Below are 12,500 nucleotides of genomic sequence, written 5' to 3' on the forward strand. Positions count from 1 at the left end.
AATAATCACACGATCAATGCATTCAGGTTATCAACAGCTCATTATGATATGAATCATATCACATTATACACACACCACTAACAGATGTGATGCATATTCATATTCTCATTACTTTAAGTAAATGAACGGCTCACAGACTCACTTCATTCATTCATAAACAGAAACAGCCTCAGGGCTCTTCTGTCCCGTCGGTCAGGATCCACTCAGCTGCTTGGGAGACAAATCAATAACTTTGATCAATAACACTCAGCTGCAGATATTTTCATTATCGATTTTCAGATTATTTTCTATCAAATGTCAGAAGAAGGTTAAAACCACATGGAGTATCTAAATATACTTTTATATCTTATTGTCACAAAATACTCTCATTTGAGATAAAAACTGAATATTTGTCTTTTTTATTTGTTGGAAAAATGACTGATGATCAAAACCATTAATTCAATAAACAGAAAGGAGATGAATTCATCTGAATGAATAAACACACACACACATACACACACACACACACACACACACATACACACACACACACACACACACACACACACACACACACCCCTAGCATCATGGGAGTTCTGAGTGATGAGGTTTGAGCATTTCTGAGCAATGAGGACACTCAGCTCAAACATGACTTTATTTCCCTAGAAGAATAAATACTGATAAACAATGGGAGGAAACGCTGAGCTCAGTGTGTGTGTGTGTGTGTGTGTGTGTGTGTGTGTTTAGGTGTGTGCATGTATTTAGGTGTGTGTGTGTGTGTGTGTGAGTAATAAGTGAACAGCTGACTGCGCTCTCTTGGTCTTGAATGGTCCGTTGTTGTCGTTTCACAGACAGAAGCTTCAGTCTTGTGTTTGACGGGTCGATTCCCACCAACCTGCCGGCCAATCAGAGAGCAGGATCCCCAACGCCGTTGTTGAAGTAGAGTTCCTTGAGGAGGTTTAAATGGTTCTTGAGGAGGTTTAAAGGGTCCTCAAGGAGGTTTAAAGGGTCCTAGGTTTAAAGGGTCCTCAAGGAGGTTTAAAGGGTCCTAGGTTTAAAGGGTCCTCAAGGAGGTTTAAAGGGTCCTAGGTTTAAAGGGTCCTCGAGGAGGTTTAAAGGGTCCTAGGTTTAAAGGGTCCTCGAGGAGGTTTAAAGGGTCCTAGGTTTAAAGGGTCCTCAAGGAGGTTTAAAGGGTCCTCGAGGAGGTTTAAAGGGTCCTAGGTTTAAAGGGTCCTCGAGGAGGTTTAAAGGGTCCTCGAGGAGGTTTAAAGGGTCCTCGAGGAGGTTTAAAGGGTCCTAGGTTTAAAGGGTCCTCAAGGAGGTTTAAAGGGTCCTAGGTTTAAAGGGTCCTCGAGGAGGTTTAAAGGGTCCTAGGTTTAAAGGGTCCTCAAGGAGGTTTAAAGGGTCCTCAAGGAGGTTTAAAGGGTCCTAGGTTTAAAGGGTCCTCAAGGAGGTTTAAAGTGTCCTCGAGGAGGTTTAAATGGTCCTAGGTTTAAATGGTCCTAGGTTTAAAGGGTCCTCGAGGAGGTTCAAGTGGTTCTTGAGGAGGTTTAAATGGTTCTTGAGGAGGTTTAAATGGTTCTTGAGGAGGTTTAATGGGTCCTTGAGGAGGTTTAAATGGTTCTTGAGGAGGTTTAAATGGTTCTTGAGGAGGTTTAATGGGTCCTTGAGGAGGTTTAAATGGTTCTTGAGGAGGTTTAAAGGGTCCTTGATGAGGTTTAAATGGTCCTCAAGGAGGTTTAATGGGTCCTTGATGAGGTTTAAATGGTCCTCAAGGAGGTTTAATGGGTCCTTGATGAGGTTTAAATGGTTCTTGAGGAGGTTTAAATGATCCTTGAGGAGGTTTAAATGGTTCTTGAGGAGGTTCAAGTGGTCCTTGAGGAGGTTTAAATGGTTCTTGAGGAGGTTTAAATAGTCCTTGAGGAGGTTTAAATGGTCCTTGAGGAGGTTTAAATGGTTCTTGAGGAGGTTTAAAGGGTCCTTGAGGAGGTTCAAGTGGTCCTTGAGGAAATTCAGTTTTACACATATATACGTTATAGTTTATGTCTCTTTGTGGTTGTTTTGCATTTCTTTAGAGTAGTTTCTGTCTCTTTGTGGTTGTTTTGCATCTCTTTAGAGTAGTTTCTGTCTCTTTGTGGTTGTTTTACATCTCTTTAGAGTAGTTTCTGTCTCTTTGTGGTTGTTTTGCATCTCTTTAGAGTAGTTTCTGTCTCTTTGTGGTTGTTTTGCATCTCTTTTGCATCAGACTTGGAAGCGTTAAGGGGCTGTAGAGGTCCTTGAGACGGTTACAGAAGTCCTTTTGGACGTTCCAAGCATCAAGCTGGAGGTGTGTGATTAATATATTTTTTACCCACAATGCACCATGTCAAGCCCAGGTCTTGTGTCTGGTTGATCTGCAGAACGGCGTCTTCTGATTGGTTGACAGACTTCAGTGATTAAAATCTGCACATTCAGCAGCTTAGTCATCGATACAAACATGAGAACAGAGAGAGTGGTGTGTGTGTGTGTGTGTGTGTGTGTGTGTGTGAGTGAGTGTGTCTCAGCCTTGTTCCCATTGAGTTTGACTTTTGGGAAAGACCTTGGCAGTGTGTGTGTGTGTGTGTGTGTGTGTGTGTGTGTGTGTGTGTGTGTGTGTGTGTGTGTGTGTGTGTGTGAGTGTGTGTGTGTGTGTGTGTGTGTGTGTGTGTGTGTGTGTGTGTGTGTGTGTGTGTGTGTGTGTGTGTGTGTGAGTGAGTGAGTGTGTCTCATCCTTGTTCCCATTGAGTTTGACTTTTGGGAAAGACCTTGGCAGTGTGTGTGTGTGTGTGTGTGTGTGTGTGTGTGTGTGTGTGTGTGTGTGTGTGTGTGTGTGTGTGTGTGTGTGTTCCTTTGGAGGTTAGCTAAATGAAACTTTGCATAATAAAGGATGGCTGAGCCTTGTGGTAACCATGGGAACACACTTGGCAGACTGAGTTGAGCCGTATTGACTGAAAACTACGACTTCAGTCAAACGGTTTCAGGACAACATGTGTTTAGCAGGCTGCTTCTGAGACACCTGGACGGAAGGAAAGAGACCTTTCTGACTCTTTGTAGTTGTTTTGCATCTCTTTAAAGTAGTTTATGTCTTATCTGTGATCTTATCTGTGATTCGTGAAGCATCGAGCTGCATCGGCTGCAGGAAGACATTTGACGTGACTTTGCTTGACCTTCAGCAGCAGCAGTGCAGCCTGGGGGATCATCAGAGCTGGAATGTGAAGAATGTCAATAATGGAGCTCAGAAACTGTTAGCAGGATTATACAGGCTGCTCGCGCTGTCACACGTGAACTCAGGGGAGGGAAAACCTCTCTGAGCTGCATTCGTCTCTCCCGTAGGAAACTGCCGGGTCAGTACCTGGAGGTCAGAGTTCACCCAGAGCCGGGTCTGCAGCTGGACCTCCGCCAGCTGTTCTCACGCATGGAACCTGCAGCAACACTCGGCGCTAGAGGCAGGAACATGTTGTCGTTTGGGACTTAAACCCAGCTGAGCTTTACAAACGGACTTCACATGAAGGCCCTGTTCTCCCGCCTCCCCGTGTCCTGTGGGGTTCCACAGGGTTCAATCCTCGGGCCCTTGCCCTTTTCATTTTTAGGAAATATCTATTTTATTGATATGCTGATGATGCTCTGCTATATTTTCCTGTTAAAACCTTTCAGTGACAGAAACTAGTTTGGGGAGGCCACGTCATAGTCTCATCTGTGTTCACGCTGAGTGTTTTATAAGAGCTTTAATAAGGGCTTTTATTTCTATAACCTGGCAGCGGGCCAGTCATGTGACCACACACCGGGAAATCTGGCGTCCGGCGTCAACCTACAACTGGTCTCACCTGTTCACGGGAAGCAGAGCGTCAGACAAAAAGTCCCTTTTTATCTGGAACTAACACGTCACCAACGTCATCAACACGTTGCACAGGACGGTCTGCTGGGCGGAGCTTAGTCATCTGTTTAAGTGTGACTTCTCATAACTGCTGCTGGAAGGGACATTTACTTTACGCCCTTTAAAGGCTGACATCGAGGCTGATTTAAGAAGGAGTAGCTAGCTGGTGGCTAGCTGGCTACGTAGGAAGATGATACTCAGCTCTGATTGGTCGCCACTGAATAAAATCTGAGATATTAGCAATAATTCCGAGTTTCATGATCTTTAGATTCATACGAGAACGTAGATGTGTGTTGTTACCGTCTGCAGCAGAGGCGAGGAATTTAACTTCAACGGCAGCAAAGAGAAGACGTGCAGAGTCTCGCTGTGACCTGCACACACTGCTGCCGGCAGGACACACACACACACACACACACACACACACGCGCGCACGCACACACGCACGCACGCACGCACACACACACACATATACATACACACACAGACTCACACACGCATGCACGCACACGCACATACACACTCTCTCTCACACACACACAGAGACACACACACACATTCTCACACTCTCTCTCTCACACACACACACGCACACACACTTGTAAAACTACTAATGGACTGTAAATCCTTTGTTCTTATTGATTTGCACTCTCATGATTTATTGGCAGTTAAAACAATATTTCAGTGGTGCTGTTGGACAGAAGTCAGACGTTGATGAATCAGTTTGTTTGACTTGACTAGACTTTGTCCTCCTGCTTTACACGACACATGGGCATGTCTACAAAGACCAGATGTTCCACCGTCACAATGTTACAGCGTCACACATCACAATGTTACACGTCACAATGTTACACGTCACACGTCACAATGTTACACGTCACAATGTCACACGTCACAATGTTACACGTCACAATGTTACACGTCACAATGTTACACGTCACAATGTTACACGTCACAATGTTACACGTCACAATGTTACAGCATCACAATGTTACACGTCACAATGTTACAGCATCACAATGTTACACGTCACAATGTTACAGCATCACAATGTTACACGTCACAATGTCACACGTCACAATGTTACACGTCACAATGTTACACGTCACAATGTTACACGTCACAATGTTACACGCCACAATGTTACACGTCACAATGTTACACGTCACAATGTTACACGTCACAATGTTACACGTCACACGTCACAATGTTACACGTCACAATGTTACACGTCACACGTCACAATGTTACACGTCACAATGTTACACGTCACAATGTTACACGTCACAATGTTACACGTCACAATGTTACACGTCACACGTCACAATGTTACACGTCACACGTCACAATGTTACACGTTACAATGTTACACGTCACAATGTTACACGTCACAATGTTACACGTCACAATGTTACACGTCACAATGTTACACGCCACAATGTTACACGTCACAATGTTACACGTCACAATGTTACACGTCACAATGTTACACGTCACAATGTCACACGTCACAATGTCACACGTCACAATGTTACACGTCACAATGTTACACGCCACAATGTTACACGTCACAATGTTACACGTCACAATGTTACACGTCACAATGTTACACGTCACACGTCACAATGTTACACGTCACAATGTTACACGTCACACGTCACAATGTTACACGTCACAATGTTACACGTCACAATGTTACACGTTACAATGTTGCACGTCACACGTCACAATGTTACACGTCACACGTCACAATGTTACACGTTACAATGTTACACGTCACAATGTTACACGTCACAATGTTACACGTCACAATGTTACACGTCACAATGTTACACGTTACAATGTTACAGCATCACAATGTTACACGTCACAATGTTACACGTCACAATGTTCCACGTCACACGTCACAATGTTACACGTCACAATGTTACACGTCACAATGTTACACGTCACAATGTTACACGTCACAATGTTACACGTCACAATGTTACAGCATCACAATGTTACACGTCACAACGTTACACGCCACAATGTTACACGCCACAATGTTACACGTCACAATGTTACATGTCACAATGTTACATGTCACAATGTTACACCGTCACAATGTTACACCGTCACAATGTTACACGTCACAATGTTACACGTCACAATGTTCCACCGTCACAATGTTCCACGTCACAATGTTACATGTCACAATGTTACATGTCACAATGTTACACGTCACAATGTTACACGTCACAATGTTCCACCGTCACAATGTTCCACCGTCACAATGTTCCACCGTCACAATGTTCCACCATCACAATGTTACATGTCACAATGTTACACGTCACAATGTTACACGTCACGATGTTGCACGTCACAATGTTCCACGTCACAATGTTACACGTCACAATGTTACACCGTCACAATGTTACATGTCACAATGTTACACGTCACAATGTTACACGTCACAATGTTACACGTCACAATGTTGCACGTCACAATGTAACATGTCACAATGTTACACGTCACACGTCACAATGTTACACGTCACAATGTTACATGTCACAATGTTACACGTCACAATGTTACACGTCACAATGTTACACGTCACAATGTTCCACCGTCACAATGTTACACGTCACAATGTTACACGTCACAATGTTGCACGTCACAATGTTCCACTGTCACAATGTTACATGTCACAATGTTACACGTCACAATGTTACACGTCACAATGTTACATGTCACAATGTTACACCGTCACAATGTTACACCGTCACAATGTTACATGTCACAATGTTACACGTCACGATGTTACACGTCACAATGTTCCACCGTCACAATGTTACAGCATCACAATGTTACACGTCACAATGTTACACGTCACAATGTTCCACCGTCACAATGTTACACGTCACAATGTTACACGTCACAATGTTCCACCGTCACAATGTTACACCGTCACAATGTTACATGTCACAATGTTACACGTCACGATGTTACACATCACAATGTTCCACCATCACAATGTTGCACGTCACAATGTTACACGTCACAATGTTACACGTCACAATGTTGCATGTCACAATGTTACACCGTCACACGTCACAATGTTACATGTCACAATGTTACACGTCACAATGTTACGTGTCACAATGTTACACATCACAATGTTACACCGTCACACGTCACAATGTTCCACGTCACAATGTTCCACGTCACAATGTTACACGTCACAATGTTGCATGTCACAATGTTACACCGTCACACGTCACAATGTTACACGTCACAATGTTACATGTCACAATGTTACACGTCACAATGTTACACGTCACAATGTTCCACCGTCACAATGTTCCACCGTCACAATGTTCCACCGTCACAATGTTCCACCGTCACAATGTTCCACCATCACAATGTTACATGTCACAATGTTACACGTCACAATGTTACACGTCACGATGTTGCACGTCACAATGTTCCACGTCACAATGTTCCACGTCACAATGTTACACGTCACAATGTTACACCGTCACAATGTTACATGTCACAATGTTACACGTCACAATGTTACACGTCACAATGTTACACGTCACAATGTTGCACGTCACAATGTTACATGTCACAATGTTACACGTCACACGTCACAATGTTACACGTCACAATGTTACACGTCACAATGTTACATGTCACAATGTTACACGTCACAATGTTACACGTCACAATGTTACACGTCACAATGTTCCACCGTCACAATGTTACACGTCACAATGTTACACGTCACAATGTTGCACGTCACAATGTTCCACTGTCACAATGTTACATGTCACAATGTTACACGTCACAATGTTACACGTCACAATGTTACATGTCACAATGTTACACCGTCACAATGTTACACCGTCACAATGTTACATGTCACAATGTTACACGTCACGATGTTACACGTCACAATGTTCCACCGTCACAATGTTACAGCATCACAATGTTACACGTCACAATGTTACACGTCACAATGTTCCACCGTCACAATGTTACACGTCACAATGTTACACGTCACAATGTTCCATCGTCACAATGTTACACCGTCACAATGTTGCATGTCACAATGTTACATGTCACAATGTTACACGTCACGATGTTACACATCACAATGTTGCACGTCACAATGTTACACGTCACAATGTTACACGTCACAATGTTGCATGTCACAATGTTACACCGTCACACGTCACAATGTTACACCGTCACACGTCACAATGTTACATGTCACAATGTTACGTGTCACAATGTTACACATCACAATGTTACACCGTCACACGTCACAATGTTCCACGTCACAATGTTCCACGTCACAATGTTACACGTCACAATGTTGCATGTCACAATGTTACACGTCACAATGTTGCATGTCACAATGTTACACCGTCACACGTCACAATGTTACACGTCACAATGTTACACGTCACAATGTTGCACGTCACAATGTTACACGTCACAATGTTCCATGTCACAATGTTACACATCACAATGTTCCACCGTCACAATGTTGCACGTCACAATGTTACACGTCACAATGTTGCATGTCACAATGTTACACGTCACAATGTTACACGTCACACGTCACAATGTTACACGTCACAATGTTACACCGTCACACGTCACAATGTTACACGTCACAATGTTACACGTCACAATGTTACACGTCACAATGTTACACGTCACAATGTACACCGTCACACGTCACAATGTTACACCGTCACAATGTTACACGTCACAATGTACACCGTCACACGTCACAATGTTACACCGTCACAATGTTACACCGTCACAATGTTACACCGTCACAATGTTACACCGTCACAATGTTCCAGATGCATAGTAACCTTGTTATTAGACACATAGATCCCCGTGGTTTTTAACAGTTAATGTGATGAAATGTGAACAACTCAGCAGTGTTTGTTCAACAGGACGAGCTCTTCTCAGCTGGTCGACACATTCCTGTGTGTGTGTGTGTGTGTGTGTGTGTGTGTGTGTGTGTGTGTGTGTGTGTGTGTGTGTGTGTGTGTGTGTGTGTGTGTGTGCACTGAGACAAGGCCACTGTGTTCCTGCATTCTCAGCACAACATTATGTCTAAGTCTGTTCATCATGTTCAACATAAAGTAGAATATAAGTTTGTGAGCATATTTATAATAAATATTGCGTCCTGGTTTAAACACAACTAACTTTATTAAATAAATCTGTCTTCTCCTCTTGAGACAGTGGTCGGTATGGTTTAACTTGTAAAGTAATGAATTCAAATTAAATGAAAGAGCCAGAAGATACATAAATACATGTATTAATAAAACCAGTAAAGGACTGGTTTAGTCGTGCTCTGTAATTATGTTCTGGTCCAAAAACACTGGTTTTATTTCTGCGTCACATTCACTGTTTGTTTGTCCCGTGAACTTTGTTTGTGGTCTGCAGGCTCCGATCAGCACAGTTTGAACTGGTTAAACCCAGTTTAACCAGTTCAAAGCCACAGTTAACCTGTTAAAACACAGTTTAAAATCTGTTAAAACAACAGTTTAAATAACAGTTTAAATATGTTAAACAACATTTTAAATAACAGTATAATTAACATTTTAAATAACAGTATAAATAACAGTTTAAACAACATTTTAAATAACAGTTTAAACAACAGTTTAAATAACAGTTTAAACAACATTTTAAATAACAGTTTAAACAACAGTTTAAATAACAGGTTAAATAACAGTTTAAATAACAGTTTAAATAAGAGTTTAAACAACAGTTTAAACAACAGGTTAAATAACAGTTTAAACAACAGTTTAAATAACAGTTTAAATAACAGTTTAAATAACAGTTTAAACAACAGTTTAAATAACAGTTTAAATAACAGTTTAAATAACAGTTTAAACAACATTTTAAATAACAGTTTAAATAACAGTTTAAACAACATTTTAAATAACAGTTTAAATAACAGTTTAAATAACAGTTTAAACAGGTTAAATAACAGTTTAAATAACAGTTTAAACAGGTTAAATAACAGTTTAAATAACAGTTTAAACAGGTTAAATAACAGTTTAAACAACAGTTTAAATAACAGTTTAAACAACAGTTTAAATAACAGTTTAAACAACAGTTTAAATAACAGTTTAAACAACAGTTTAAATAACAGTTTAAATAACAGTTTAAACAGGTTAAATAACAGTTTAAATAACAGTTTAAATAACAGTTTAAATAACAGTTTAAATAACAGTTTAAATAACATTTTAAATAACAGTTTAAATAACAGTTTAAATAACAGTTTAAACAGGTTAAATAACAGTTTAAATAACAGTTTAAATAACAGGTTAAATAACAGTTTAAATAACAGTTTAACCAACAGTATAAACCAGTTTCCCGTCGCCTCAGATCAATAAAACTAAACGTTTAAATCGGACCGTGATGGATCCTGAAAAGCTCTCATGGATTTTGTGGACCGGATGTTTGACCTTCAGCTGCCGGCGAGGTCACTGAAGGTCAAAGTCATCCAGCAGAGCTTCAAACTCCAGCTTCTATGATCCATGTTTTTATGATCCATGCTTCTATGATCCATGTTTTTATGATCCATGTTTCTATGATCCATGTTTCTATGATCCATGCTTCTATGATTTTTATTTAGTTTTCTTTCTGCGTCGTCGACACAAATCTGTTGAACATTTAGCTTCAGAGACAGAAAGTTACATTTAAATTAAAGCCTCTTGTATTAATATTAATATTATTATTATTTAATTATTTTTCCACGGCTGCAGATTGTTGAACACACACACACACACAATTCCACTCTCGTTGCGACAGGACTCTCAGAGAGAGACAGTGTTAGTGTGTGTGTGTGTGTGTGTGTGTGTGTGTGTGTGTGTGTGTGTGTGTGTGTGTGTGTGTGTGTGTGTGTGTTATCTCTTCATCTCTCGCAGGTTGTGAAATCCTCCTGCTCTCTGCGCTCTGATTGGCTGCTGAGATCATAATCTAAAGAGCTAAAGAAAACATCGTCACCATCAATCTTCATCAACGACAGAAATAAAACGTTCTGTCAGATTCATAAGAGATAAACAATAACTTTAAGTTCTCACGTTCAGAACCAGAGGAGGCTTTCTGTCTCGTCTCCTGATGATATATAATATATAATATAATATAATAATAATGATTATATAATAATGATAATATAATAATAATAATAATAATAATAATAATAATAAAACAATAACAACAACAACAATACTACTACTACTACTAATACTATAATAATGATAACAATAATTATATGAATAATACAATAATAATAACAACAATAATACTATTAATACAATAATAATAATAATAATAATAATAACACTATTAATATAATAATAATATTAATACAATGCTACTACTACCACTACTACTACTACTAATAATAATAATATAACACGCGGGTTGCCAGGTTTGAACTCCTGCCCACATTTCCATGTAAATCACACATGTTTTCTCCAGCGAGGCTAGCAGTTTCCCCCGGTTCCCAGTCTTTGTGCTAAGCTAGGCTAACCGCACAGACCACTTAGGGGAATGTGGAACTGTTCCTTTAAGAAGAGAAAAGAGCGGGAGTTAAACGACCTTGATGCCACCAGACTGACCATGAAAGTTAGGACAGCCTGTCTACACACACACACACACACACACACACACACACACACACACACACACACACACACACACGCACACACACACAGTGTTTGTTCAGAAACAGGCCTGATCACCGCTGTTTTATGGCACGCTGCACATGGAAGGAGTGTGTGTGTGTGTGTCCAGCTGTGTTGTCTTTGTGACATCACAGCGGGGCGTCGGCCAATAGGAACGGAGAGAAAACAAGTTGAGACCAAAGTCTTCGTCCGTTTCTGAACTAATAATCTCACAGAACATCAGTCACGATGCTGCAGAACGTCAGTCATGATGCTGCAGAACGTCAGTCATGATGCTGCAGAACGTCAGTCATGATGCTGCAGAACGTAGGTCACGAGGTTCTGCAGAACGTAGGTCACGAGGTTCTGCAGAACGTAGGTCACGAGGTTCTGCAGAACGTAGGTCACGAGGTTCTGCAGAACGTAGGTCACGAGGTTCTGCAGAACGTAGGTCACGAGGTTCTGCAGAACGTAGGTCACGATGCTGCAGAACGTAGGTCACGAGGTTCTGCAGAACGTAGGTCACGAAGAAGTTGCTCTCTCGTTCTCTCTGAGCCTGACGGGCTTCATTCCACTGAGATAATTGTCGCGATGTGTTCCGCGGTGGAACCGGTTCTTTTTGAAGGCGTCACAGCTTCCTGCTGCTCCCTGAGAGCAGCGCAGTACGTCATGACCCGGGTTCCATGACTGGACGTTCCTGAGAGCCAAACTGGTTATGTATTCAGAAACCACACGGAAATATGAAAAGTATAAATTATCAAACAAGATGGCCGATACCAGTTGTGTACAAGTAGTGTGTTTAAAGAAGGTTCTGAGGTATTTGTACCAGTTGTGTACAAGTACTGTGTTTAAAGAAGGTTCTGAGGTATTTGTACCAGTTGTGTACAAGTACTGTGTTTAAAGAAGGTTCTGAGGTATTTGTACCAGTTGTGTACAAGTACTGTGTT

Source organism: Taurulus bubalis, assembly GCF_910589615.1.
Source record: "Taurulus bubalis genome assembly, chromosome: 18".
NCBI lineage: Eukaryota > Metazoa > Chordata > Actinopteri > Perciformes > Cottidae > Taurulus > Taurulus bubalis.